Raw genomic sequence first — 23,476 nt, 5'->3', positions numbered from 1 at the left:
AACTATATTGATTAAGAGAATAAATTCTTTACATTTTATACGTTGTGCTCTCTATTTTATATAGCTGCTGACACACAGCGCAGCCACTTTTCTTGTTCTATAGTCTTCCAATCCATCTCACATAGTGGTGTGGCAAGCGCAGTGTCTCAGGAGCCTGTTGTACCTTAATTTGTTGGCTTTATTTAAATGATTGATTTGTTTGAGGCACTGAACAAGTAGTTTCTTTTGTTCTGTATTACTTTTGTGTATATTCTACTTGCAGCCTCAAAGTTCTTTTACTAATAATTGTTCATTTATCAAAAGCAATTTTTTATATTAGTTTTATTAGCATCCAAATATATGGCAGAATTAACTTGTGTTTTGGAATGTGCTAGGAGGAGGTTATGCTATGAAGCTGATTCCATTGAAAATCCTGATACCACTGAAATTCCCCAAAGCCAAAATGACCATGAAAAGGAATTTAACACCCTTTTTTATAAATTAGAAGATCTGATGAAAATGGAAACCCGCCATTGGTGGGACATGGTCACATTACAAAAATATATTAAAAATAAAAGGATTCCAAGGGGTCTCAGGATCTTCAAAACCTTGTCTTTTGTAGATGATCCCACTTTGAAAGATAAATGGGATACCTTATTGGATATCTGCTCCTTTTCATTAATGGAGCTATTAATAAATTATCGTAAGGAAAAAAACATATCATTATCCCAAGAGATTGAGGATATCAAGAAAAAGCTTAGCTCTTTCTCCAGCCATCCCCAGTTTAAACATAATGATTTAAAACTGAATCATAAAATACAAATATATGAAAAAGAAATCATGGATGGTAAGAACAGAAAATTTAATAGGGACATAGAAGATTATAGTCTTAACAGAGTACACAATTTCAATACACAGCGTCACCCCACCAATAGGGGTAGATCTAGGAGTACCTCCAACCGGAGACCCAATAGGTCCTATACTAACTTTAATAAAACTACCAACAGATATCAGAAATACAATATGTATGGGGATCTTAATTCCCAATATTCTCAAAATAGACAGTCAGTTGGATACAGTTCTATTCAGACAGCCCCAAAAGCTGATCCAGCTGTCAGATCAAAAATCCCAACTCATCATTATTCCCCGACAAAAATTGGTTCCACAGCTACTAAATCCAATTATTTTTTAGAGAAGGAACAGAGGACCCTCAAATTCAGACCCCCATATCATATGCCCAATCGTTACGAAGTACTCAGACCGGACTCACCAAAAAGGTTAAGAGAAGAAAACTCAGAGGATGTAGAGGAGGGTGCAGGTTACAGAGAAAAAAAGCGAGACTTAAGAATGTAAGTTCCACCAATATTTACAATCTATCCTCTGCAAACATTGGGGAGTCTGAAACACAACTCTTAGCCAAAGGCTTAAAATTTGCCCCTTCAAAACCACCTGCCTTTTTTCATTTGTTTGTTGAGTTAAACACTTATGTCCGAACACTAACACGCAAAAGATATTTTGCTACATTAAAACTAACCCATCACAAAATAGATGGCCTTCCCATTATATTGGATGACCAAGATAGAACTGGTTTGGAAATGCTAGAATCTTTACTTCTAGAAAATACCCCCACTGAAACCACTATTCCTATATATAATCAAGAACGCACCAATGAACGATCCTCAAAATTCAGGAATAAATCCAAATTTTTTCTATTACACCACAGAAGACCATCCATATACATTTTCTATAGAAAAACACTAGAGGATTTCAATGTCCTATGCTCCAAGGAACACAGACGATTCAAATATAGACAGAATCTTACAGTCCAAGAGAGATTAGCTCTCCAAAGACTGATCAGTGACCCCTCCCTTGTCATTAAACCGGCTGACAAGGGAGGGGGTATTGTCATCCAGAATACAGAGGATTATCTAATGGAAGCGTATAGACAGTGTCAAAGTCAGAAAAATATCACGCTGCACGTTGCCATATATTCACCTCATGCGCGTGCCTGCTGCACGTGCACATTCTCTCCCGTGCGTGCGGATACTCGCAGCCGCGCATGGCGCCTCGGCCATGCGCTCGAGCGCGTGGTATGTGCATTTACGGTAGACTTTGTGTGCGTCTAGCGGGCGACTCAATCGTTAGATAATAAATCCATATAGCAGGTTTTATTGGTAATGTTCCCCTTAATGATAACTGTAAGTTTGGTTAATGTGACTTGTTCACGGACTTGGGAATCCCTCTTTTTGTTGTACAAAGGGTCTGATTAAGGTTGAACAGTGGTGTCTGGTAGCTAACCGAAGAGTATTTTTATAGCAATAATCCGGTGTTGGTTAGGTAAAGATTAATCGCTTCTGCGTGTAGTTATGGCCATTAGTAGTTTCTGGACATATTCAATATTTGCAGTTCATTATCCATGCGGCGGGAATCCGGAGATTCCCACCCACCTGAGCTGTTTGAAATAGTCACAGCCCACCTGTTCAAACTAACCTATGACCTTTTGATATGATGCGAGGAGACATTCCTGTGTCCAATGAACAATGAGATTGTAGGTCCCTTTGTAGTATACTGTACTCAGTGTATATAAGATCAGCCAGCCTGAACAGCTCTCTCACTCTCCACAAACGGTTTTCATATTGACTAACTCGGAGCTGGTACCAGGCTGCGCTGCGATCGTTCCCAGTGTGTGTAAGTAATTCTCTGTAATCATCTCGCTCTTTGTCTGTATTGGCCACATTCTCTCTCTCTCTCTGTTTAGTTTAAGATTGTAACGTTATTGTATATTTCTGTCTAGATATTCTGTTAGAATTATGTTAGTATGTAGTGTATGACTTGTAACTGTTTTACCCCTTTTCGATATAACTAAAAGCTTGTTAGTAAAGGTGTTGGATCCTTAGCACGGTATTGTGTGTTCATTACATTGCAGTGGGTAATAGGAGCGTCTCGATCGCTCAAACAGCTTTAGTGTTAATCAGGTTAAGCAGCGTTATATCGCTACAGTGTTTCAGTACAAGGTTTACAGTATAAGAATATCCTTTCTGTGTGTTACATTCAAGGTTTACTGATTGTCATCTTGTGAGCGTCTGCACCGCTCGTGATCTCCTCGTGGTCTCGAGCGTCTGCTACGCTGATAGCGTGGCATTACGGTAGTCGCTCGCCTATAGCGTGCTCGACACCACGCATTAAGCTGTGAGCGAGCGTGCCGCATGTGCGTCTCGATCACGGCCTAGCGTATGCTACGCTAAATACGTACCCTTACGGTACCCCATACGCCAATTGCGTACTGTGTCTCTTACCCATTATTGTGAAGTTATAAGGTAATCTAAATCAGCATTATCAACAGCTTGAAGATGGTAACACACACACCAAATTATCCAGCAATCCCTCTCAAGACGATCTCATATCCTTGACAATTTTAGTCAAGGAAGCATTAGTGAGAGGCACCATCACGAAGGAGGAATACAGGTACCTCATTCCCTCACACCCTATCACTCCAACGTATTATCATTTACCGAAGATCCACAAATCACTTAGTGCACCTCCTGGTCGTCCCATTATTTCTGGTGTTGGGTCCCTCACTTCCAATTTATCCCATTTTGTTGATTTTTTCTTACAGCCACTTGCATCTTCCCTACGTTCACATATTAAAGACACCACCACTTTTTTGAATGCCATCTCCAAGATTGAATGGCAAAACACCTTTTTCTTTATGACCTGTGATGTACAAGCTCTCTATTCGAATATCCCACATCAAAAGGGCCTATCAACTATCAAAAATCACCTCTCCAGAATTAATGATATTGAGCCTGGGCTACAGCAATATATAATAGACTCCAATGCTTTCATTTTATCACACAATTTTTTTGTTTTCAATAAGAAATATTATTTACAGACACTGGGGACGGCCATGGGGACGAGGTTCGCGCCTAGCTTCGCCAACCTGTACATGGGTGCCTTCGAGGACCTGCATGTTTGGGGGCGGAGCTTTGGCGCGGACCTCGTCTACTATGGCCGTTACATAGATGACATGTTTTTTTATTTTTGATGGGGATATCTCGCTCTCTGCTGACTTTATTACACAATTGAACACTAATGAATATAATCTTTGCTTTACGGGAACCACGAGCAACACGTCTATTTCATTCCTTGATATTACACTCGGTGTAGTTGATGGTAGAATCTCCACCAAAACTTATCGTAAGGAGATGGACACTCTTAATTTTATACAGTACAACAGCTCCCATTATAAACCATGGTTAAATAATATCCCATTCGGACAATTTAGACGTATCAAACGTAATTGTAGTGATCCGTTAGATTATAAATCACAAGCAGATGAAATATCAACCTCGTTTCGGAGCCGAGGATATCCTGATACTCTTATTAAATCAGCTCGTGATAGGGCAGACATTTTAGATAGGAAGGATCTCTTGATACAAAAAAAACCCTCCCTGAGAGTTTGAACAGGATCAACCTCATTTTATCTCACAATTCAATAGTTCTTCATCTAAAATTAAGAATATCATATATAACAATTATTCCATACTGACAGATCAGGTTTTGAGAACAGAGTTAAAAGATGCACCCTCAGTTATTTTTAAGAAATCTCATAATCTACAACAACACCTTGCACCCAGTTTGTTTGTGGATAAAAGAAAAACAGAGAATAACATCAATTCCACTGAAAATGTACAGTGGCTCCCCAAGATCATTGGATGCTTTAGATGCGGGGCAAAACAATGTATTACCTGTGCGTATATCATGAATAATGTGAAAATTTTCAACACCCCTAACTCTTCTAAGGTAGAAATTCGTTCACACATAAACTGTAATAGTTCGTTCACAATATATGTATTGATCTGCAGATGTAACCTGATGTACGTTGGTAGAACAACTCGAAAACTACGAATTAGATTCCTTGAACACAGACGCAATATCCAAAAAGGCTTTTTATTCCATAGTATCTCCAGACACTTCATGGAAAAACACCAAAAAAATCCAGATGATATCCAATTAATTGGTATTGAAAGCATTACACCAACAGTACGTGAAGGAGACAGATATAGATAACTTTGCCTCAGAGAAAATTATTGGATCCATAAACTAAGAACCTTAATGCCAGATGGCCTAAATGAGTGCATTGAATTTGATGTATGATAGTACAAATGCATTGGTTCATCTATGCTCCTCTGACTGTAGTCCTCTTCAAAAATCTTACCTACCGTATATTCACTCAATCTAGTCCTTACAGTTTAGTTGTATTAATCTAGTAGGATTGGAATATTATGTGGGACATGAACACACAATGTCCGTTAGATTCCTGTTTGCCTTTTAAGCATTTCAGCTGGTGCTAATTAGAGGCACCTGACCTCCAAGTCTCTGATAGAGTAAATAAATTCAATATTTCAGTATTAGGATATCGGATAGAATGTTCCAGGTTTCTGTACATCTTTATCCATTATAGTCTAATTTTTTTATTTCATGCATCTACACACCTATTGTAGTATTAGATGTTAATTTGATCTCTCAACTCTTTGTTAATAACATTCTTGGGTTTATAACATGAGATCTCTCATTTCGGAATGACAATACATAACTTTGAAACTTCCCCTTCCTCCCATCTACTAAATCAGTGGCGCAAGAGGTTAAACCCCTGAACAATGTGTTTGTCTAGATCTGAGTTCGTATCCATGCTGGTAACACTTGTATATGTTAGGTGCTTTATTTTTAATACATTCAGCCCTTTATGCATTTGGGTGAATTAGCGCTGTATAAAAATATAAATAAAATAAATACGAAGAAAAACAAATATAGCAGCTTATATATAGTTATATATCTACAAACATGATTTTTTTCTTTTCTGTATCATACTCCCATGACCAGTGCTATCTCTGGAGAGGTATTCTCTCACCTGATATCATTAGAGATTCCTGTGGCTGCTATCACTAGATCTCTGATTGAAGATTAAGACAAGCTGATGATGTCTGATTAGTCCATATTATAAGAGTTCCCATGTATATCATGGGAACATTCAAAACCTCTTTATATGTCCAATCTGTATTCCTTAATATGATATAAGTTATTATACCTCATTATTGTAATGTTTCTGCCATATATTTGGTTGCTTTATAACTTTTATAAGTTCTGTTTTACTATGAGAGCCAACGTATATTGAATGTGTTTTTTTATCTTTCATTACTGACACCTGTTTGTGATGAGACACTGGGGCCATAAATACCGACTGGCCTGGAGGCAGGATTATACCTTTGATAAAGTCACGTGATCGTGACGAAACGCGTCAGGACCCCGCCTTCCATACACCTGGTCCAGGTGAATTAATCCTGTGCAATCCACACAGCTTCTCTTCCATCCAGCTGACCGGCTGACCGCAGCAAGAAACCGCCTTTGACTCTCCGACAGCAGCTTGCTATCACCGCCGGCCAGCGATCACGAGAACAGGAGACGACCGCACATTTCCTCCTGGCGGCAGGTACTCAGCATTGGGTTACCCACCTTTCCGCTCCGCTGTGCAATCACATTGTGCATCTCAGCAGCTTGCTTCATCGCCGGCTGGCGATCAGGAGTACAGGAGACGATTATACATCTCTTTCTATTGGGAAGTGCTTGGCACTGGGCACCGCAATACTCCTCTCCTCTGTGCAGAACATCGGGCAACGCAGGACTCACTAGCCGGGGACGCCCGGCCAAGTTTATACCAGCCCTTGCCGGAGAGGTAGTATACGTTTATATTTATCTGGAACTACATCTACAAATTCTCCTGTTCCCTCCCTATTGCACAATTAGGATTTAATATAGTGGATAGCCATTTTATCACACGGCTGAACCTTTATATCACCTGAGACAGATATAGGTGTATTATTAACCTACATGTTTTATAACTATATTGATTAAGAGAATAAATTCTTTACATTTTATACGTTGTGCTCTCTATTTTATATAGCTGCTGACACACAGCGCAGCCACTTTTCTTGTTCTATAGTCTTCCAATCCATCTCACATAGTGGTGTGGCAAGCGCAGTGTCTCAGGAGCCTGTTGTACCTTCATTTGTTGGCTTTATTTAAATGATTGATTTGTTTGAGGCGCTGAACAAGTAGTTTCTTTTGTTGTTCTGTATTACTTAAGGGCCTTGGATCCTCTAGCAGAAGATCCAGCAGATCCGCATACCAAGCCCTCCTTGGCCAGTCCGGAGCAATGAGGATTGCCAGGACCTTTGTTCTTCTTACCAGCTGAAGAACTTTTGATAACAGAGGAAGTGGAGGGAACACATACACTGACGTGAACACCCACGGTGTTACCAGTGCATCCACCGCCACTGCCTGAGGGTCTCTCGACCTGGAACAGTATCTCGCCAACTTCTTGTTGAGGCGGGAGGCCATCATGTCGATGTGAGAAACCCCCCACCAACCAGTTACCTCCTCGAACACCTCCGGATGGAGGCCCCATTCCCCTGGATGGAGATCGTGTCTGCTGAGGAAGCCTGCTTCCCAGTTGTCTACTCCTGGAATGAAGATTGCCGACATCGCTACAGCGTGCCTTTCTGCCCAAAGGAGGATTCTTGCCACCTCTGACATTGCAGCCCAGCTCTTCGTTCCGCCTTGTCAGTTTATGTAGGCCACGGTGGCCACGTTGTCCGACTGCACCTGAACAGCCCGATCCTGTAGCAGGTGTGCTGCTTGTAGAAGGGTGTTGTACACGGCCCTTAGCTCCAGGATGTTTATTGGGAGAAGGGATTCTTGATACGTACACCTTCCATGGAAAGTTTCCCCCAGAGCGACTGCTCCCCAACCTCTTAGACTTGCATCTGTGGATAAAAGGATCCAGTCCTGAACTCCGAACCTTCGGCCTTCCAGAACGTGTGGGAGTTGTAGCCACTAGAGTAGCAAAATCCTGGCTTTCGGAGATAGGCGTATCCTCTGGTGCATGTGTAGGTGAGAGCCCGACCACTGGTCCACGAGATCCAGCTGAAAAGGTCGAGCATGAAACCTGCTCGTATGCGGCAAAAATCTTCCCCAGAAGGCGGATGCACTGATGAACCGATACCCGGGTAGGTTTTAAGACATCCCGGACCATTGACTGAATCACCAATGCTTTGTCCACTGGGAGAAATACCCTCTGCACTTCTGTGTCGAGGATCATTCCCAGGAAAGACAGCCTCCTTGTCGGCTCCAAATGAGACTTTGGAAGGTTCAGGATCCAACCGTGCTTCCTGAGCAGCTGTGTCGTGAGCGTGATGGATCGTAATGACCTCTTCCTGGATGACGCATTGATCAGGAGATCGTCCAGGTAAGGTCTTATGTTCACCCCCTGTTTGCGGAGGAGAACCATCATCTCCGCCATCACCTTGGTGAAGATCCTTGGTGCTGTGGAAAGGCCAAACGGCAGCGCCTAGAACTGATAGTGATCGTCCAATAGAGCAAACCTGAGATATGCCTGATGCGGCGACCAAATGGGAATGTGGAGGTATGCATCCCTGATGTCCAGAGACACCAGGAACTCCCCCTCCGTTAGTCCTGAGATGACAGCTCTCAGAGATTCCATCTTGAATTTGAACTCCCTGAGATAAGGGTTCAAAGACTTTAAATTCAGAATTGGCCGTACCGAACCATCCGGTTTCGGTACCACGAAAAGGTTCGAATAATAACCTTTGTTTCACTGTTGAGGCGGAACCGGAACAATGACCTCCGACACCACCAATTTTCTTTCTGACGGCCTCCAGAAGAATTGTTCTGTCTGCCGGCAGAGCTGGTAAGCCTGACTTGAAGAAACTATATCCAGGACCCAGGGGTCCAGGCCAGACGACGCCCAGACTTGGCTGAAGTGTCGGAGTCTTGCCCCCACCTGACCTTCGACCAGGCCTAGCTGACCACCATCATGCGGAGGACTTAGGGGTATCAGAAGTGGGCTTCTGGGTTTGGGAACCTGCAGGAGCAGGTTTCTTTCCTTTGGCACGACCACCTCTGAAGAAGGTGATTGAAGGCTTGTTCTTTCTAGGCCTCGCGGGCCGAAAGGACTGTGACACGGCTGGCGTGAAAGACTTCTTCATAGCCAGTGCAGCTGAGGGGAGAAAAGTAGACTTACCCGCGGTAGCTGTGGCAATCCACGCATCCAATGCCTACCCAAAGAGTGCCTGACCTGTGTAGGGAAGGCCCTCCACGCTCTTCCTGGATTCCGCGTCCGCAGACCATTGGCGTAGCCAGAGACCCCTGCGAGCCGAGACAGATATGGAGGAGATCCCTGCAGCCATGGAACCCAGGTCCTTCATGGAATCCACCAGGAACCCTGCAGAATCCTGAATATTGCGTAAAAATAAATCAACATCACCTTTATCCAGCGTAGTTGATTCCTTCTGCATACTGATTGACCACCTGGCAATAGCTTTTGCAATCCAAGCACAGGCTATAGTAGGCCTTACTATAGCCCCTGAAGCCATGCAAATGGATTTAAGCGTAGCGTTCACCTTGCGATCTGAAGGGTCCTTCAACGTGGTAGAACTCGGGACTGGCAACACTACCTGTTTGGACCAGTGGCGTGCGGTGAGGTCAGTGGCTGGTGAGGCACTGTAGCCACAATGTTCACCGTGTCCCGCTGATACCCGCTACCAACCCCAAGACGATGAATGCTACCGCTGTTGTCCCTGTGTGCGCCAAAGGTACACGTGCTCCCGGAAAAGTGAGTGTGGTCTTGAAATGAGGGTGTAGACTCACAACAAGGGGCGTGGTCATATGTGTAGGAGAGGGTGAGGCCTTGGAAAGGAAAAAGGTGATAGGGGAGATCTGGTGATGGGGAGACAGTGAAGCAGGTGAGATGCAGTAGGTGACAGGGAGAGAGTGTTGGAGAGAGGCAGTGGGTGACAGAGAGAGGGTGACAGGTAAAGGGTGATGGAGAGAGGCAGTGGGTGATAGGGAGAGGATGACAGCAGTGGGTGACAGGAAGAGGGTAATACCAGGGAGACGGTGACAGCAGTGGGTGACATCAGGGAGAGGGTGGTACTAAGGAGAGGGTGATGGAGAGAGGCAGTGGGTGATGGAGAAATGCCAGGGAGATGCTGGCGGTGATGTCATGGAGAGGATGTCAGGGAGAGGGTGACGCGAGTGGGTGATAGCAGTGGGTCACAGGGAGAGGTTAACATCATGGTGAGGATGACAGCAGTGACAGGGAGAGGGTGACAGCAGTGGTTGAAAGAGAGAAGGTAACAGCAATGGTTGACAGGGAGGTGACAGTAGTGTGTAATGCTAGGGAGAGGGTGATGCCAGGAAGAAGGTGAGAGGGAGAAGGTGACAGCAGTCGGTGCCAGATGTAGGTGACAGGGAGATGGTGACACCAAAGAGAGGGTGACAGGAAGAGGGTGACACCAGGGAAATGGTGACAGCAGTAGGTGACAGGGAGAAGGTGATAGGGAGCGGGTGACAGGGAGCGGGTGACAGGGAGAGGGTTATGCCAGGGAGCGGGTGACAGGGAGAGAGTGACAGGGAGCGGGTGACAGGGTGAGAGTGATGCCAGGGAGTGGGTGACAGGGAGCTTGTGACAGGGAGCGGGTGACAGGGAGAGGGTGATGCCAGGGAGCGGGTGACAGGGAGAGGGTGACAGGGAGAGGGTGACGCCAGGGAAATGGTGACAGCAGTAGGTGACAGGGAGAAGGTGATAGGGAGAGGGTGACAGGGAGCTTGTGACAGGGAGCGGGTGACAGGGAGCGGGTGACAGGGAGAGGGTTATGCCAGGGAGCGGGTGACAGGGAGAGAGTGACATGGAACAGGTGACAGGGAGAGAGTGACAGGGAGCGGGTGACATGGAGCTTGTGACAGGGAGCTTGTGACAGGGAGCGGGTGACAGGGAGAAAGTGACAGGGAGCGGGTGACAGGGTGAGAGTGATGCCAGGGAGCTTGTGACAGGGAGCTTGTGACAGGGAGCGGGTGACAGGGAGCGGGTGACAGGGAGCGGGTGACAGGGAGAGGGTGATGCCAGGGAGCTTGTGACAGGGAGCGGGTGACAGGGAGAAAGTGACAGGGAGCGGGTGACAGGGTGAGAGTGATGCCAGGGAGCTTGTGACAGGGAGCTTGTGACAGGGAGCTTGTGACAGGGAGCGGGTGACAGGGAGCGGGTGACAGGGAGAGGGTGATGCCAGGGAGCGGGTGACAGGGAGAGGGTGACAGGGAGAGGGTGACGCCAGGGAAATGGTGACAGCAGTAGGTGACAGGGAGAAGGTGATAGGGAGAGGGTGACAGGGAGCGGGTGACAGGGAGCGGGTGATGCCAGGGAGTGGGTGACAGGGAGCTTGTGACAGGGAGCTTGTGACAAGGAGCGGGTGACAGGGAGAGGGTGATGCTAGGGAGCGGGTGACAGGGAGAAGGTGACAGGGAGCGGGTGACAGGGAGCTTCTGACAGGGAGCGGGTGACAGGGAGAGGGTGACAGGGAGAGGGTGACACTAGGGAAATGGTGACAGCAGTAGGTGACCGGGAGAAGGTGATAGGGAGAGGGTGACAGGGAGCGGGTGACAGGGAGCGGGTGATGCCAGGGAGCTTGTGACAGGGAGCTTGTGACAGGGAGCTTGTGACAAGGAGCGGGTGACAGGGAGAGGGTGATGCTAGGGAGCGGGTGACAGGGAGAAGGTGACAGGGAGCGGGTGACAGGGAGCTTGTGACAGGGAGCGGGTGACAGGGAGAGGGTGACAGGGAGAGGGTGACACTAGGGAAATGGTGACAGCAGTAGGTGACCGGGAGAAGGTGACAGGGAGCGGGTGACAGGGAGCTTGTGACAGGGAGCGGGTGACAGGGAGAGGGTGACAGGGTGAGGGTGATGCCATGGAGCGGGTGACAGGGAGAGGGTGATGCCAGGGAGCGGGTGACAGGGAGAGGGTGACGCCAGGGAAATGGTGACAGCAGTAGGTGACAGGGAGAAGGTGATAGGGAGAGGGTGACAGGGAGTGGGTGACAGGGAGCTTGTGACAGGGAGAGGGTGACAGGGAGCGGGTGACAGGGAGAGGGTGACAGGGTGAGGGTGATGCCAGGGAGCGGGTGACAGGGAGAGGGTGACAGGGAGAGGGTTATGCCAGGGAGCGGGTAACAGGGTGAGGGTGATGCCAGGGAGCTTGTGACAGGGAGCGGGTGACAGGGAAAGAGTGACAGGGAGAGAGTGACAGGGAGAGGGTGACAGGGAGAGGGTGACAGGGAAAGGGTGATGCTAGGGAGTGGGTGACAGGAAGCGGGTGACAGGGAGAGGCTGACAGGGTGAAGGTGACAGGAAGCGGATGACAGTGAGAGGGTGAGAGGGTGACAGGGTGAGGGTGATGCCAGGGAGCGGGACAGGGAGGGGGTGATAGGAGGGAGAGTCCACTCTGCTGGAGGTATAGCATACAACAGTACAGCCCTGAGCCTTGAGTCCCTGATACAGCAGGGGAGAGCTCAGCACATTGCAGACTGAAGTACTCGCCCCCCCCCCCCCCCCCCTTCCTACTGCCCCCGCCGGTTACTGAGGAATTAGCAAACCTGTTGGATGTGGTGGGGCTCCTCATCCTCTCCTGCACTTTCTAGCCCAGCTTGCCATGTTTAGGGCTGCGCAGGCTGGTCAGTGCACCAGCTGGATGCCTGAGCCGACAAAGGGGCGTGGCCACGGGTCCGTGATTAGGCCACGCCCCCGAACTGCTTCCTGACAGCTGCTCCATCCAATATCTGGCTTGTCCTGCGGTCCGATGCTCACAGCCGCCCCCCCCCCCCTCCCCCCCGAATTTGCCCAATCACGTCAGTGTTAGTGACAGGGGTGTGCTTTCATATGAGCATGAAAGCACACCCCTGTCAAAGCGGCACTTCTAGTGAGTGCCGCTTCTGCTGCTTTTTTGAATGGGCTTTCACTGCCCGGTGCTTGGCTCCGCCCCCCGCTTCCGGCTCTTACACAGAGACAGCGGGAGGCACCGAGAGCGGTGCCTCTAAAGCACATTTAGGACTGTTTTCTAAAGGTAAAAATGATTAAAATAACATCAATGCTAAAGGAGATACTTATGACACAGAGTATGTGTCATAAGTATCTTCTTTGTATTATTTTAATCGTTAATTACAGGGGAGGCACTGCCTCCCCTGCCTCCCCTGACTGCACGTCCCTGGTTTGGACAGCCTTGAGACAGGGGCGTCGATTATAGTCGGGGACTCCCATTTCTTTCTATCTTCCTCTGGGAAGGGAAAAGCAACTAAGACCCTCTTAAGGATCTGGAATTTCCTTTCCGGAGTTTCCCATGCCTTTTCAAAGACCGTATCAGAAATGTGTAAAACATCCTTTACGGCTTCAATCACCAATTGCACCCCCTTAGCAAGTGATGCTGTCCCCCTCAACACATCCCCGTCACCATCTGCAGTGTCAGATTCGGTGTCCGTGTCATCCTGCATAATTGCAAGTGCACGTTTATGAGAATGTGCCGCAGGGGACCCCGAGGAAGCAGCATCAGACCATACAACCATCGAGGATTGCAGGACCTGAGTGGCATGTTCAGTCCTAGCAACCCTATCAGAAATCTGAGAAATAGTTCCCCTCAGAGAGACTAACCATTCTGGCTCTCTAGCTGGGATCTGCGCTATAACAGTGCAATTCTGATTACATGGTATGGAGTCTTCCTGGGAAGACAATCCTCTGCAGCATATGAAACATTGTCCCTAGACATGTTGCCACACACACACAAAACACCCCACAAACACACAGGGTATTATGCAGACAGAGTCCCCCCCCCCCCCCCCCCAAGAATGGCAGAGAGACACCGAGATTGGCGCCAACCCACACACAGCGCTATTAGAGGTATAGGGAGTCCCTAACCAGCGCTGACTGTGTCCCTTAATAGGTGACACAGCCTTTATAGAGCCTCCCCTCCCTTCTACAACCCCCTGGTACCTTACAGATAGCTGGAGATTGCTCTGGAGGGACCTGGATCCACTTGGCAGTGAGTGCAGGCAGGAAAAATGGCGCTGAACGCTGCTGGGTCCGCTCTGAGGAGAAGATCCGCCCCTTCAATGGCGCTGTCTTCCCGCTCTTGTAGATTATACTGGCCTGAGGAATTTAGTGCTGGCTGAGATCTGCAGACCCCGACAGGCTTAATGTGGTCAGTGTAGGGCCCCGTGCTAGCTCAGGGCGCTCCCCACAGCGCCGCACCTTAGTACCGCTGAGCCTTCCCTGAGCGCAGTTAATACCGTGCTCCCGCCCCTAGCCTCCTTCTTCACACTGACCCCTCGCTTGTAAGGGGGGACAGTGACAACTCGCCACACTTCAGCACACAAAGGGGGTGGCGGCTGGCTGCTGGGGTGAGCGTTCCCCTGTGGCGGGGCGCGATCTGTCCGCCCTGCAGATCTATGTCCAGTCAGCGGAGGCAGTGGCTCAAGACCCCTCAGGGCGGACACTGCTCCCCCCCTCAGTCCCTCGTTGTAGGTAGACTGTGGCCAGCATCCTCCTGTAAAAAAATAAACTCTGAAAATAAATTTTTCCTAAAGAAGCTCTGTAGAGCTCCCCTAGCTGTGACCGGCTCCTCCAGGCACATTTTCTAAACTGAGTCTGGTAGGTGGGGCATAGAGGGAGGAGCCAGCCCACACTATTAAACTCTTAAAGTGCCAATGGCTCCTGGCGGACCGTCTATACCCCACGGTACTAATATGGACCCCAGCATACTCTAGGACAGTGATTTTCAACATTTTTTTACTCGCGGCACACCGAACAATATTTTAAAATTGCCAAGGCACACCATCAGTTCCCCACAGAAAAAAACAAAAAACACCCATTGGCCCTCACAGTAAACAAAAATCCACACATACATTGGCCTACACAGAAAAAACAATCACATCGCTACCCACATAAATCATATTGCTCCCTATATAAATGCTATTGCTCCCTATATGAATTATTCACATTGTTCCCCCCATAAATCCTTATTCTCCCCACATAAATCCTATTGTTCCCCACAGGAGAAGAAAACCCCCAAATATTAGCCCCTACTGGTCAGCTGTCCTCCTTCTTGTCTCTCAGTGGCGGGGGTTGTTCATAGTAGAGTTCTGCGAATACTGAGCAGTGGGTGGTCGGGCAGGTGTGGATGTGGGTGGGCAAAGAAAGCTGTGTATGCAGGCAGGAACTGTAAGTTGGGTATGCAAGTGGGCTGGCTGGGTGGTGAGACGCGGCGGCCGTGACCTATGATATCCCACCGCCGCGTCTTCAAGGCATACGTCACGGCCGGAGCACGACTGATCCTCTAAGAAGAGCCCGGGCCAACAGTACACTCTGAAGGTGCAGGAAGCTGCTCTGGCTCCGCGGCACACCTTGCAACTCGTCGCGGCACACTAGGGTGCCACGGCACACTGGTTGAAAAAGCCTGTTCTAGGACGTAAGAGAAATAGGATTTTAATTACCTACCGGTAAATCCTTTTCTCATAGTCCGTAGAGGATGCTGGGGTCCACATTAGTACCATGGGGTATAGACGGGTCCCTTGGGAGCCATGGTCACTTTAAGAGTTTAATAGTGTGGGCTGGCTCCTCCCTCTATGCCCCTCCTACCAGACCAAGTTTAAAAAAATGCCCGGTGGAGCCGGTCACAGCTAGGGGAGCTCCTAGGAGTTTTTCTAGTTTTATTATTTTTTAAAAGAGTTAGGTACAGGGAGGTTGCTGGCAACAACCTCCCTGCTTCGTGGGACTTAGGGGGGAAGTAGGAACCAACCCTAGAGTTTAATGGTTCTCTATCTCCGCTGACAGGACACTGAGCTCCTGAGGGTGATGATCGCAAGCCCCCCGAGGCGACCGCTCACTCCCGCAGCACGGCCGCCACCCTCTAACAGAGCCAGAAGTTGGAGTTGTGGGAAATGGCCGCACACGGGTAGGAGCACAGCTCTGACAGGCTGCGCTCCGGAGGGCTCAGCGGTACTTGTACTGCGGCACTGTGAGGGGTGCCCTGGGCCAGCGCAATACCCTACACTGGTCATGTATAGCTTACAAGGTCTAACCCACTGTTTGCTGCAGAAATCAAATTACCTCAGGCCAGTATAATCTCTAAGTGAGGGAAGATGTGCCATTACAGGGGGCGGAGCTTCTTCCTCAGAGCGGATCCAGCACTCACCAGCGCCATTTTCTCCCTGCAGATCACACTGAAGAGACACTGACAGGGAGTGCTGCCCTCCACAAAACTCCAGCATACCACTGCGGTACCAGGGTGTTATAGACAGGGGCTGGGGTGAGATATTACCTGTTTAATCGTTAAGGTTATTCAGGATAGCGTTGGCTGTTTACTATATGAACTGCCTACTGGGGCGCTGTGTGGCTGGCTCCTTATACTCTGTGTCTCTCTGAAGGTACTCTGGGGGTAAATGTGTCTGCATTTACCTGTATGTGTGTTTGTATGGCTTACATAAACATGTCTAAGAACTCCGTATCCTGTGCTGCACACATACATACTAGAGATGAGCGCCTGAAATTTTTCGGGTTTTGTGTTTTGGTTTTGGGTTTGGTTCCGCGGCCGTGTTTTGGGTTCGAACGCGTTTTGGCAAAACCTCACCAAATTTTTTTTGTCGGATTCGGGTGTGTTTTGGATTCGGGTGTTTTTTTCAAAAAACACTAAAAAACAGCTTAAATCATAGAATTTGGGGGTCATTTTGATCCCAAAGTATTATTAACCTCAAAAACCATAATTTACACTCATTTTCAGTCTATTCTGAATACCTCACACCTCACAATATTATTTTTAGTCCTAAAATTTGCACCGAGGTCGCTGTGTGAGTAAGATAAGTGACCCTAGTGGCCGACACAAACACCGGGCCCATCTAGGAGTGGCACTGCAGTGTCACGCAGGATGTCCCTTCCAAAAAACCCTCCCCAAACAGCACATGACGCAAAGAAAAAAAGAGGCGCAATGAGGTAGCTGTGTGAGTAAGATTAGCGACCCTAGTGGCCGACACAAACACCGGGCCCATCTAGGAGTGGCACTGCAGTGTCACGCAGGATGGCCCTTCCAAAAAACCCTCCCCAAACAGCACATGACGCAAAGAAAAAAAGAGGTGCAATGAGGTAGCTGTGTGAGTAAGATTAGCGACCCTAGTGGCCGACACAAACACCGGGCCCATCTAGGAGTGGCACTGCAGTGTCACGCAGGATGTCCCTTCCAAAAAACCCTCCCCAAACAGCACATGACGCAAAGAAAAAAAGAGGCGCAATGAGGTAGCTGTGTGAGTAAGATTAGCGACCCTAGTGGCCGACACAAACACCGGGCCCATCTAGGAGTGGCACTGCAGTGTCACGCAGGATGTCCCTTCCAAAAAACCCTCCCCAAACAGCACATGACGCAAAGAAAAAAAGAGGCGCAATGAGGTAGCTGACTGTGTGAGTAAGATTAGCGACCCTAGTGGCCGACACAAACACCGGGCCCATTTAGGAGTGGCACTGCAGTGTCACGCAGGATGTCCCTTCCAAAAAACCCTCCCCAATCAGCACATGATGCAAAGAAAAAGAAAAGAAAAAAGAGGTGCAAGATGGAATTGTCCTTGGGCCCTCCCACCCACCCTTATGTTGTATAAACAAAACAGGACATGCACACTTTAACCAACCCATCATTTCAGTGACAGGGTCTGCCACACGACTGTGACTGATATGACGGGTTGGTTTGGACCCCCCCAAAAAAGAAGCAATTAATCTCTCCTTGCACAAACTGGCTCTACAGAGGCAAGATGTCCACCTCATCATCACCCTCCGATATATCACCGTGTACATCCCCCTCCTCACAGATTATCAATTCGTCCCCACTGGAATCCACCATCTCAGCTCCCTGTGTACTTTGTGGAGGCAATTGCTGCTGGTCAATGTCTCCGCGGAGGAATTGATTATAATTCATTTTAATGAACATCATCTTCTCCACATTTTCTGGATGTAACCTCGTACGCCGATTGCTGACAAGGTGAGCGGCGGCACTAAACACTCTTTCGGAGTACACACTTGTGGGAGGGCAACTTAGGTAGAATAAAGCCAGTTTGTGCAAGGGCCTCCAAATTGCCTCTTTTTCCTGCCAGTATAAGTACGGACTGTGTGACGTGCCTACTTGGATGCGGTCACTCATATAATCCTCCACCATTCTATCAATGTTGAGAGAATCATATGCAGTGACAGTAGACGACATGTCCGTAATCGTTGTCAGGTCCTTCAGTCCGGACCAGATGTCAGCATCAGCAGTCGCTCCAGACTGCCCTGCATCACCGCCAGCGGGTGGGCTCGGAATTCTGAGCCTTTTCCTCGCACCCCCAGTTGCGGGAGAATGTGAAGGAGGAGATGTTGACAGGTCGCGTTCCGCTTGACTTGACAATTTTGTCACCAGCAGGTCTTTCAACCCCAGCAGACTTGTGTCTGCCGGAAAGAGAGATCCAAGGTAGGCTTTAAATCTAGGATCGAGCACGGTGGCCAAAATGTAGTGCTCTGATTTCAACAGATTGACCACCCGTGAATCCTTGTTAAGCGAATTAAGGGCTCCATCCACAAGTCCCACATGCCTAGCGGAATTGCTCCGTGTTAGCTCCTCCTTCAATGTCTCCAGCTTCTTCTGCAAAAGCCTGATGAGGGGAATGACCTGACTCAGGCTGGCAGTGTCTGAACTGACTTCACGTGTGGCAAGTTCAAAGGGCATCAGAACCTTGCACAACGTTGAAATCATTCTCCACTGCGCTTGAGACAGGTGCATTCCACCTACTATATCGTGCTCAATTGTATAGGCTTGAATGGCCTTTTGCTGCTCCTCCAACCTCTGAAGCATATAGAGGGTTGAATTCCACCTCGTTACCACTTCTTGTTTCAGATGATGGCAGGGCAGGTTCAGTAGTTTTTGGTGGTGCTCCAGTCTTCTGTACGTGGTGCCTGTACGCCGAAAGTGTCCCGCAATTCTTCTGGCCACCGACAGCATCTCTTGCACGCCCCTGTCGTTTTTTAAAAAATTCTGCACCACCAAATTCAAGGTATGTGCAAAACATGGGACGTGCTGGAATTTGCCCATATTTAATGCACACACAATATTGCTGGCGTTGTCCGATGCCACAAATCCACAGGAGAGTCCAATTGGGGTAAGCCATTCCGCGATGATCTTCCTCAGTTGCCGTAAGAGGTTGTCAGCTGTGTGCGTATTCTGGAAAGCGGTGATACAAAGCGTAGCCTGCCTAGGAAAGAGTTGGCGTTTGCGAGATGCTGCTACTGGTGCCGCCGCTGCTGTTCTTGCGGCGGGAGTCCATACATCTACCCAGTGGGCTGTCACAGTCATATAGTCCTGACCCTGCCCTGCTCCACTTGTCCACATGTCCGTGGTTAAGTGGACATTGGGTACAACTGCATTTTTTAGGACACTGGTGAGTCTTTTTCTGACGTCCGTGTACATTCTCGGTATCGCCTGCCTAGAGAAGTGGAACCTAGATGGTATTTGGTAACGGGGGCACACTGCCTCAATAAATTGTCTAGTTCCCTGTGAACTAACGGCGGATACCGGACGCACGTCTAACACCAACATAGTTGTCAAAGCCTCAGTTATCCGCTTTGCAGTAGGATGACTGCTGTGATATTTCATCTTCCTCGCAAAGGACTGTTGAACAGTCAATTGCTTACTGGAAGTAGTACAAGTGGGCTTACGACTTCCCCTCTGGGATGACCATCGACTCCCAGCGGCAACAACAGCAGCGCCAGCAGCAGTAGGCGTTACACGCAAGGATGCATCGGAGGAATCCCAGGCAGGAGAGGACTCGTCAGAATTGCCAGTGACATGGCCTGCAGGACTATTGGCATTCCTGGGGAAGGAGGAAATTGACACTGAGGGAGTTGGTGGGGTGGTTTGCGTGAGCTTGGTTACAAGAGGAAGGGATTTACTGGTCAGTGGACTGCTTCCGCTGTCACCCAAAGTTTTTGAACTTGTCACTGACTTATTATGAATGCGCTGCAGGTGACGTATATGGGAGGATGTTCCGAGGTGGTTAACGTCCTTACCCCTACTTATTACAGCTTGACAAAGGGAACACACGGCTTGACACCTGTTGTCCGCATTTCTGGTGAAATACCTCCACACCGAAGAGCTGATTTTTTTGGTATTTTCACCTGGCATGTCAACGGCCATATTCCTCCCACGGACAACAGGTGTCTCCCCGGGTGCCTGACTTAAACAAACCACCTCACCATCAGAATCCTCCTGGTCAATTTCCTCCCCAGCGCCAGCAACACCCATATCCTCCTCATCCTGGTGTACTTCAACACTGACATCTTCAATCTGACTATCAGGAACTGGACTGCGGGTGCTCCTTCCAGCACTTGCAGGGGGCGTGCAAATGGTGGAAGGCGCATGCTCTTCACGTCCAGTGTTGGGAAGGTCAGGCATCGCAACCGACACAATTGGACTCTCCTTGTGGATTTGGGATTTCGAAGAATGCACAGTTCTTTGCTGTGCTGCTTTTGCCAGCTTGAGTCTTTTCATTTTTCTAGCGAGAGGCTGAGTGCTTCCATCCTCATGTGAAGCTGAACCACTAGCCATGAACATAGGCCAGGGCCTCAGCCGTTCCTTGCCACTCCGTGTCGTAAATGGCATATTGGCAAGTTTACGCTTCTCCTCCGACAATTTTATTTTAGGTTCTGGAGTCCTTTTTTTTCCTGATATTTGGTGTTTTGGATTTGACATGCTCTGTACTATGACATTGGGCATCGGCCTTGGCAGACGACGTTGCTGGCATTTCATCGTCTCGGCCATGACTAGTGGCAGCAGCTTCAGCACGAGGTGGAAGTGGATCTTGATCTTTCCCTAATTTTGGAACCTCAACATTTTTGTTCTCCATATTTTAATAGGCACAACTAAAAGGCACCTCAGGTAAACAATGGAGATGGATACTAGTATACAATTATGGACTGCCTGCCGAGTGCAGACACAGAGGTAGCCACAGCCGTGAACTACCGTACTGTACTGTGTCTGCTGCTAATATAGACTGGTTGATAAAGAGATAGTATACTCGTAACTAGTATGTATGTATAAAGAAAGAAAGAAAAACCACGGTTAGGTGGTATATACAATTATGGACGGGCTGCCGAGTGCTGACACAGAGGTAGCCACAGCCGTGAACTACCGCACTGTACTGTGTCTGCTGCTAATATATAGACTGGTTGATAAAGAGATAGTATACTCGTAACTAGTATGTATGTATAAAGAAAGAAAAAAAAACCACGGTTAGGTGGTATATACAATTATGGACGGGCTGCCGAGTGCCGACACAGAGGTAGCCACAGCCGTGAACTACCGCACTGTACTGTGTCTGCTGCTAATATAGACTGGTTGATAAAGAGATAGTATACTCGTAACTAGTATGTATGTATAAAGAAAGAAAAAAAAAACACGGTTAGGTGGTATATACAATTATGGGCGGGCTGCCGAGTGCCGACACAGAGGTAGCCACAGCCGTGAACTACCGCACTGTACTGTGTCTGCTGCTAATATATAGACTGGTTGATAAAGAGATAGTATACTCGTAACTAGTATGTATGTATAAAGAAAGAAAAAAAAACCACGGTTAGGTGGTATATACAATTATGGACGGGCTGCCGAGTGCCGACACAGAGGTAGCCACAGCCGTGAACTACCGCACTGTACTGTGTCTGCTGCTAATATATAGACTGGTTGATAAAGAGATAGTATACTCGTAACTAGTATGTATGTATAAAGAAAGAAAAAAAAACCACGGTTAGGTGGTATATACAATTATGGACGGGCTGCCGAGTGCCGACACAGAGGTAGCCACAGCCGTGAACTACCGCACTGTACTGTGTCTGCTGCTAATATAGACTGGTTGATAAAGAGATAGTATACTCGTAACTAGTATGTATGTATAAAGAAAGAAAAAAAAACCACGGTTAGGTGGTATATACAATTATGGACGGGCTGCCGAGTGCCGACACAGAGGTAGCCACAGCCGTGAACTACCGCACTGTACTGTGTCTGCTGCTAATATAGACTGGTTGATAAAGAGATAGTATACTCGTAACTAGTATGACTATAAAGAAAGAAAAAAAAACCACGGTTAGGTGGTATATACAATTATGGACGGGCTGCCGAGTGCCGACACAGAGGTAGCCACAGCCGTGAACTACCGCACTGTACTGTGTCTGCTGCTAATATATAGACTGGTTGATAAAGAGATAGTATACTCGTAACTAGTATGTATGTATAAAGAAAGAAAAAAAAACCACGGTTAGGTGGTATATACAATTATGGACGGGCTGCCGAGTGCCGACACAGAGGTAGCCACAGCCGTGAACTACCGCACTGTACTGTGTCTGCTGCTAATATAGACTGGTTGATAAAGAGATAGTATACTCGTAACTAGTATGTATGTATAAAGAAAGAAAAAAAAACCACGGTTAGGTGGTATATACAATTATGGACGGGCTGCCGAGTGCCGACACAGAGGTAGCCACAGCCGTGAACTACCGCACTGTACTGTGTCTGCTGCTAATATATAGACTGGTTGATAAAGAGATAGTATACTCGTAACTAGTATGTATGTATAAAGAAAGAAAAAAAAACCACGGTTAGGTGGTATATACAATTATGGACGGGCTGCCGAGTGCCGACACAGAGGTAGCCACAGCCGTGAACTACCGCACTGTACTGTGTCTGCTGCTAATATATAGACTGGTTGATAAAGAGATAGTATACTCGTAACTAGTATGTATGTATAAAGAAAGAAAGAAAAACCACGGTTAGGTGGTATATACAATTATGGACGGGCTGCCGAGTGCCGACACAGAGGTAGCCACAGCCGTGAACTACCGCACTGTACTGTGTCTGCTGCTAATATAGACTGGTTGATAAAGAGATAGTATACTCGTAACTAGTATGTATGTATAAAGAAAGAAAAAAAAACCACGGTTAGGTGGTATATACAATTATGGACGGGCTGCCGAGTGCCGACACAGAGGTAGCCACAGCCGTGAACTACCGCACTATACTGTGTCTGCTGCTAATATAGACTGGTTGATAAAGAGATAGTATACTCGTAACTAGTATGTATGTATAAAGAAAGAAAAAAAAACCACGGTTAGGTGGTATATACAATTATGGACGGGCTGCCGAGTGCCGACACAGAGGTAACCACAGCCGTGAACTACCGCACTGTACTGTGTCTGCTGCTAATATAGACTGGTTGATAAAGAGATAGTATACTCGTAACTAGTATGACTATAAAGAAAGAAAAAAAAACCACGGTTAGGTGGTATATACAATTATGGACGGGCTGCCGAGTGCCGACACAGAGGTAGCCACAGCCGTGAACTACCGCACTGTACTGTGTCTGCTGCTAATATAGACTGGTTGATAAAGAGATAGTATACTACTAATATTATATATACTGGTGGTCAGGTCACTGGTCACTAGTCACACTGGCAGTGGCACTCCTGCAGCAAAAGTGTGCACTGTTTAATTTTAATATAATATTATGTACTCCTGGCTCCTGCTATAACCTATAACTGGC

The 23,476-nt window shown here is 47.7% G+C and overlaps 1 protein-coding gene across 5 annotated transcripts in view; it reads right to left on the bottom strand.

Annotated features, from left to right (window-relative positions):
* HECW2 (HECT, C2 and WW domain containing E3 ubiquitin protein ligase 2) overlaps nucleotides 1-23,476 on the bottom strand; it is a 1,325,610-nt gene that overhangs the window by 1,016,365 nt on the left and 285,769 nt on the right. The window contains exon 1 of one of the 5 annotated variants that reach the window (XM_063934136.1): nucleotides 12,485-12,588. The exons of the other annotated variants lie outside the window; for them this stretch is intronic. The gene's annotated coding sequence lies outside the window, so the exon portion shown is untranslated. Of the gene's footprint in view, nucleotides 1-12,484; nucleotides 12,589-23,476 lie in introns of those variants that run through there. 5 annotated transcript variants of the gene reach the window in all.

Source organism: Pseudophryne corroboree, chromosome 7, assembly GCF_028390025.1.
Source record: "Pseudophryne corroboree isolate aPseCor3 chromosome 7, aPseCor3.hap2, whole genome shotgun sequence".
Lineage (NCBI taxonomy): Eukaryota > Metazoa > Chordata > Amphibia > Anura > Myobatrachidae > Pseudophryne > Pseudophryne corroboree.
The sequence above is the reverse complement of the archived record's forward strand: the minus strand, read 5'-3'. Positions and strand labels throughout refer to the sequence as shown.